The following is a 7,964-nucleotide window of genomic DNA, read 5'->3' on the forward strand; positions in this document are numbered from 1 at the left end:
CGTGCTCGGGGCGGACTCGGGCGCGGCGGTGCTCGCGTGCGCGCGAGGGAGACGGCGGGGCTGGGCCGGCCAGCTCAGCTGGGCCTCGGCCCGGTCGGGCGCGGTGTTTTTTTTAAATTATTCCGCCGAATCAAAAAGTCACAGAAAAATAAATAAAAATCCAAAAATGATAAAACAAATTTTCCCCGTCTAATTAAAATAATTAGAACAAGGTGAACATTTTTTTGACACAAAATGCCGTTTTGAAAACGTGCAATTTTTTTAATGCAATTAAAATTGCAAATAAAATCCGGATAAAATCCAATATATGATTTTAATATTTTTCCTCCAATATGTCAATTGTTTTGGAGAAGTCATATTTTCTCCTCTCATTTATTTTTAATATGAAATATTTTTTCGGAGAGAAAATAATTAAAACCAAAATCCTCGTTTTATTATTTGATGAAAATCAAATATGATAAATCGGGAAAATCCCCAACTCTCTCTGAGGGTCCTTGAGTTGCTTAGGATTTATTCAAGGATTTGCCAAAATGCAATGAAATATGCTATGCAATGATGATCTATGTATAACATTCCAAATTGAAAATTTGGGATGTTACAAACCTACCCCCCTTAAGATAAATCTCGCCCTCGAGATTCGGGTTGGCTAGAAAACAGGTGGGAGTGGTCCTTCCGTAGGTCTTCCTCTCGCTCCCAGGTGGCTTCATCTTCCGTGCGGTGACTCCACTGGACTTTGCAAAACTTGATAACCTTACTGCGGGTGACTCGGCTGGCATACTCGAGAATCTTAACTGGTTTCTCCTCATAGGTCAAATCACTTTCCAGCTGAATCGCTTCCAGCGGCACTGTATCTCTCAGTGGTATCTCAGCCATCTCTGCGTGGCACTTCTTCAACTGTGAAACCTGAAATACGTCGTGAACTCCTGACAATCCTTCGGGCAATTCCAGCTTGTAGGCAACTTCTCCCATACGTTCCAAAACTCTGTATGGTCGGATAAAACGGGGCGCTAGCTTTCCCTTAACTCCAAAGCGCTTCACTCCTCGAAGTGGTGATACCCGAAGATAAACTCTGTCTCCGACTTCGTGAACTGTCTCCTTTCGTTTAGAATCCGCATAACTCTTCTGTCTGGACTGGGCTACCTTGAGCCTATCGCGAATCAACCTCACTTTCTGTTCAGACTCCTTGATCAAATCTGGTCCAAACAACTGACGGTCTCCAACTTCGTCCCATAACAACGGTGTTCTACACCTTCTTCCGTACAAAGCTTCGAAAGGGGCCATCTTCAAACTGGTTTGATAACTGTTGTTGTAAGAAAACTCTGCATGTGGCAAATTGTCGTCCCAACTAGATCCATAATCTAGTGCACAAGCTCTCAACATGTCCTCCAAAATCTGATTGACTCTCTCGGTCTGTCCATCTGTCTATGGGTGAAAGGCTGTACTAAATTCTAGCCTGGTTCCCAATGTTTCATGTAACTGCTTCCAAAACTTCGAGGTAAACTGGGTTCCTCTATCTGATACAATGGTCCTCGGAACTCCATGCAAACATACGATCATGTACATGTATATCTTTGCCAGCTTAGCGCTGGTGTAAGTGGTCTTCACTGGAATGAAATGAGCTACCTTCGTCAAACGGTCGACTACAACCCATATTGAGTCATAGCCGGAACGAGACCTGGGCAATCCCGTGATAAAATCCATGCCTATTTTATCCCACTTCCATTCGGGTATCGGCAATGGTTGTAGCAATCCTGCTGGCTTCTGATGCTCTGCCTTCACTCTCTGACATACGTCACAAACTGCTACATACTCCGCAATATCCTTCTTCATTCCGTTCCACCAGAAAGTATCATTCAAATCCAAATACATCTTGGTATTTCCTGGGTGAATCGAATACGGTGAATCATGGGCCTCTTGCAAAATCAACTTCCTGATCTCCGGATCATTGGGCACGTATACGCGGTCCTCGAACCATAAGGTATCGTGCTCATCCTCACGAAATCCCTTGACTTTTCCTTTGCTCATCTTTTCCTTTATCTCGTCAATCTCCTTGTCTGTCTTCTGAGCTTCTCTGATCTTTTCCATCCAGGTAGACCGAATCTCCAATGTCGCTAAATAGCCTCTTGGGACTATCTCCTAACATAGCTCGCGAAGGTCCTCGGCTAACTCCTGAGGTAACTCTCCTGTCAGGAGGGTGTTGACATGGCTCTTGCGGCTCAACGCGTCTGCTACTACGTTAGCCTTTCCTGGGTGATAATGCAATCTCATATCATAGTCCTTAATGAGCTCCAACCATCTCCTCTGTCTGAGATTTAACTCCTTCTGTGTGAAAATATACTTCAAACTCTTATGATCCGTGTACACCTCACAATGGTTTCCGATGAGAAAATGTCTCCATGTCTTCAACGCATGCACCACGGCTGCCAACTCCAAATCATGCGTAGCATAATTCTTCTCATGGGGTTTAAGTTGTCGTGAAGCATATGACACAACTCTTCCTTCCTGCATAAGCACTGCTCCAAGTCCTCGATGAGAAGCGTCGCAATAAACTTCATAATACTTGCGTTGAAATGGCAGAATCAACACTGGTGATGTAACCAATCATTTCTTCAATTCTTGGAAACTAGCTTCACAATCCTTAGTCCAATTGAATTTGGTGTCCTTCTTCAATAGCTCAGTCATGGGCTTAGCAATCTTCGAGAAATTCTCGATGAACCTCCGGTAGTATCCTATAAGTCCAAGAAAACCGGATTTCTCCAACTGACGTGGGTGATTTCCAACTTGTTACTGTGTCCACTTTGGCGGGGTCTACTGCTATTCCTTCTCCAGAAATAACATGTCCGAGGAATCCAACTTCCTTCAGCCAAAATTCACATTTGCTGAACTTGGCATATAACTGATGTTCTCTGAGCTTCTCAAGTACCAATCGCAAATGCTCCTCATGCTCTTACTCATTCTTGGAAAAGACTAAAATATCGTCAATGAACACCACGACGAACTTATCCAAAAACTCCATAAACATTTTGTTCATCAGGTTCATGAAATAGGTAGGTGCGTTAGTCAGACCAAATGACATAACGGTATACTCATACAGCCCATATCTGGTGGTAAAAGCCGTCTTAGGTATATCCTGCTCTCGAATCTTTAACTGATGGTATCCTAATCGTAGATCGATCTTGGAAAATACTTTAGCTCCTTGTAAGCGGTCAAACAAATCATTGATCATTGGCAGTGGGTACTTGTTTTTGATGGTCACTTCATTCAATCCACAGTAATCAACAACCATCCTCAACGATCCATCTTTCTTCTCCACTAGAAGTACTGGTGATCCCCAAGGTGACGAACTTGGGCGAATATAGCCTTTATCCAGTAACTCCTTGATCTGCTTCTTAATTTCCTCAAAATCTTTTGCGGGCATCCTGTACGGTCTCTTAGTATTGGCCCTGTGCCTGGCAAAAGTTCAATCAAGAACTCAGTGTCTCTATCTGGTGGCATGCCTGGCAACTCTTCTGGAAATACATCCGGGTAATCCTTCACCACTGGTACTTCCTCCTGTACAACTCCTGATAAGGAATTCACTTGAGTCCTCTTCGGCATATGCCGGGATAAATACTTGATCCTTCTTCCTTCTGGGGTGGTAAGCAAAATCGACTTACTGGCGCAATCGATGTTTCCTCCATACATCGATAGCCAATCCATTCCCAAAATCACATCCAAACCTTGCGACTCCAAAATTATTAGGTCTGAGGGGAAAACATGCCTACCAATGGCCAATGGCATCTGAAAACATCCTTGGCTTGCCATATACTCTGCTCCTGGCGAGGTTACTAACATAGGTGTTCTGAGAACTTTGGTGGGCAACTTAAACTTATCCACAAATCCCCTTGATATGTATGAATGCGATGCACCAGTATCGAAAAGAATGATTGCAGTAAATGACTTAACCAAAAACTTACCTATTACTGCATCAGGCTGTGCTTCAACCTCCTCCACGCTCACATGGTTCACATGTCCTTTGTTGAACGGGTTCGGCTTCTTCCCAGAGCTTCCATTGCCATTACCATTCTGGGCTTCAGGGCAATCAGTTGCATAATGTCCAGTCTTCTGGCACTTGAAACAAGTAATGTGACTTAGATCCCTCTTGGCTGGGGTAGATGGGTTGGTGCTGTTCTGTCCGTTGGTTCCTCCGTTCCCATTACCATTCTTGGAGCCATTATGGTTGTGCGAACTACCTCCTCCATGGGTATGCTGAAACTGTCCTCCCGGTTTCGGGGCAAAACGTGGCTTCTGCTGAGCTCCAGAATTGTACTTCCCTTGTCCGTACTTCCTCTTACGGTTTTCAATCTGCTGTTGTTTCCCTTCAATCATGAGAGCTCTATCTACCAACTCCTGGTAGTTGTTGAAAGTTGCTACCATCAACTGCATACTCAGTTCATCATTCAGTCCTTCGAAAAACTTCTCCTGCTTGGCTGCATCTGTAGCAACGTCATCTGGTGCATAACGTGCTAACTTACTGAAATCCTCCACATGCTGGCCTACGGTGCGTCCTCCTTGGCGTAGGTTGCGAAACTCACACTTCTTCATAGCCATAGCTCCTGCTGAAACATGAGCTGTACGGAAAGCTTGCTGAAACTGGTCCCATGTGACAGTGTCAATAGGGTGTGTGGCTGTGTAATTCTCCCACCATGATGTTGCGGGTCCATCAAGCTGATGTGCGGCAAAACGCACTCTTTCCGCATCTGTGCATCCTGAAGTGGTCAACTCCCTTCCAACTTTGCGGAGCCAATCATCTGCAACAATCGGCTCGGTGCTACTGGAAAACACCGGCGGGTTTAGCCTCAAGAAACGGGCTAAGTGATCAACAGGTGGAGGTGGTGGGTTGTTGTTGTTGTTGTTGCCTTGGTTCTGTACTAACACTTGCATCAGGGCATTCTGTTGCTGAATCAACTAGGTGATCTCCGGTGGGAAAAAAAATCCGGTGTCGCGTCTCGGAGGCATCTGATGGGTTAGAAAAGATGAGAGTTAAGAATAGAATGAGGTCTAGAGGAAAAACACTACCCATATGCTCATGAGACAAATACATTCAATATCACTCAAACAATTCAAACAAGGCATACAATCGATCTAACTAGCGTTACAAAGTGCTTGAACTATACTATTAAATGGGGAAAAACTACTACTGATATGGTGGTCTACTAGAAATTCTGATCAGTTGAAGACTCCATGATATCTGCTCCAGCTTCATCAACAAAGTCATCTTCACTGGGGTCTGAGTCGGTGTCGTCGATGATGATGTAGTTATCTGGGCAAGCGCATTCGTCATCTTCTGCGTTTGGCACTGGATTTCCCATGAATACTCCAATCTTCTTCTCCAGGTCGTCATTCTTCCCTACTAGTGCGACGATTTCCTCCAAATAATCCTCGCGTGTAGCCTTGAGTTCTTCCTCCAGCTCCTTGATCTTCGTCAATGCCTTCTTCAGATCTTCCTTGTCTGAGCACATCTGGTTCTCCTGGCGACGAATATGTTGGTTTTGCTCCTGGATGAAAGATGCAATTGATACATCCTTCTTGGTTCTGATCATCTCCCATTGCTCGTCTCGGCATCCACAAATCTGATAAATTGTATCCTTAAGCTCCCTGTGGTAGACTTCTCCAATGCGTCCCATAGCGATGTGGGCGGCCATGCTCTTCCCTAAACTCCAGGTTGGTGCTTCGAAAACCAATCTTATTGGCTCAGTAACAGGTGCAAACGTCCTTCCTGGAATTTGAACTTGAATCTTCCAGCTCTCCTCTTCGGGTAATGTGGCGTTGTAGGTTCCGGTGATGCTTGGTATTCCTATGTTCAAGTACTTAGTGACTTCCTTCAAGTGTCGTCCAAAAGGCGTGTCTTCGTCTGGTTGCATGAACTTGCTCCTTGCATCCGCCATTCCTAAAAGAGTAGAAAGTAGAGAGGGGTCAGAAATGAGAAGAGAGAAGTGTTCTAGGGCTTAAGCTTAGTGGTCGTGTCCTACAGTCAGCGTGTGCTCTAATACCACCTTTGTAGCGACCAGACCTCAAATAGTCTGTGCTGCTGTGCACCAGTGTCATCCCTGGATCAGTAATGTTGACACGCACAGTACAAATGGAGGATTTATAACAGAGTAGCAATCACACACTTATTACATCGAATATCTCCAAGGAGAATAAGTATGATAAATATGGCTTAAGGCCATCTAAATACGATAACAGCGGAAGACTTGGAAGATAATTAAGTGAGTCCATCAACTCCAACGGCATCACTGAGTATAAGACCACGACCTAAGGCACCTTACTCGTCGTCTGAAAAGTCTGCAACATTAAATGTTGCAGCCCAAAAACGGGTCAGCACATAGAATATGCTGGAAAAATAACACATAGAGAATAATGAACATAATAATGCTATACTACATGCATATATGGCTGGTGGAAAGCTCTATGGTTACAGTTTTGCGAAAAGCCAATTTTTCCCTACTGCAGAGGAATAAATTTTATTTAACTATCATGGTGGTTGTTAAACATTGAGAAGGTACCTCCAACTCAATCCCAATTAAGTGTCATCATTAACCCAACAAAGTTAATTAAAAGTAACATGATGATGAGATTCACATGATAATCCAGGTACTAGATACTCAAGTTGTCCATAACCGGGGACACGGCTAACCATGATTAGTTTGTACACTCTGCAGAGGTTTGCGCACTTTTCCCCATAAGACTCGATCGCCTCCGCTTGATTCTCGCACTACATGATGTTTGAGAAACGTATGACCGAGACACAGTCTTTCAGAAACAATCACCATTTACTCTGGATGGACAGTTACACCTACTTTCCCCTACATCTGCTAGCCCACCTCTTCAAGAGATCATGAAACCTACTCAACTATGCTAGAGCCCATAATAGCTTGTGGCTACACACGGAAGTTTCTAGCATGAATAATCTTATGATCCCTTTGAGCCTGGGTGGCGGTCCTTATAAAAATAGACAACACTGGGTTCTCCAGGTGCCACAATCCACCCAGATGTAAGTTTTAGTTGCCACCTTCAGTAAACCATTATTAAAAATATCACATCTGTCATGAATATCTCTCAAACCCAATCCACGTCTATGAGCATAGCATGGCAATATAAGCAACGTAGAAAGTAACTCCCGAGGGTTTGATGATAAAACAGGTAATAGGTACTACCTCAACTACTTCCCAATACCCACAGTTTAATTAGATCCTAACCATGCAATGTTTGAGGATTTATCTAATGCAATAAAAACTTGGTATGGAAGGGTATGATCAAAGTGTTACTTGCCTTGCTGATGATCCGCGAAACCTAGAGATTCAAAGTAACAAGCGGCGCACTCCGGGTACTCTATCGCAAACAAACAAGCAAACAATAAGTACTCATCTAATGCACAGGTAAAACTCGAATAAAAGATCCAACCAGAAAGTTCAACTTAAGAACTCCGGTTTGCAAAAAGAATCAACTCGAACGAAACAACGAAAGTCAAACGGCGAAAGAAACAAGCTTCGTTTACTAATCTGGATCTAGGTCAAATTTTACAGTAGCAAAAACTTGTTTGAGTAGGTTAAACGGAAAGAGAATTTCGAGATGAAACTCTAGGCGCTTGAATCGCCTGATTCCGATAAACGAGCGAAAAGTTAAACAAAAACGAAGATCCGATCAGAAATCGAGATCTGGATTAATCGCGGAAAAATCCGACGAAAAAGAAAACTGACGAACGGTTAAAGAACGGACGTTCGTCAACAGCGAAAATCCGACGAACACGTTCGTTAAAACGAACGGGTCGGTGAACGTTCACTAAATAATAAAACCAAAAAAATAAACCGATCTAGGGTTTAAAAAAACGAACGGTTTTTTTTTAAAACCGGCAACGGCGTCGGATCGGTACCTCGTCGGGACGGGGCTCCGGCGGGGTCCGGCGAGGGGTGGCGGGGTGC

This window comes from Triticum aestivum, chromosome 7D (assembly GCF_018294505.1).
Source record: "Triticum aestivum cultivar Chinese Spring chromosome 7D, IWGSC CS RefSeq v2.1, whole genome shotgun sequence".
Classification (NCBI taxonomy): domain Eukaryota; kingdom Viridiplantae; phylum Streptophyta; class Magnoliopsida; order Poales; family Poaceae; genus Triticum; species Triticum aestivum.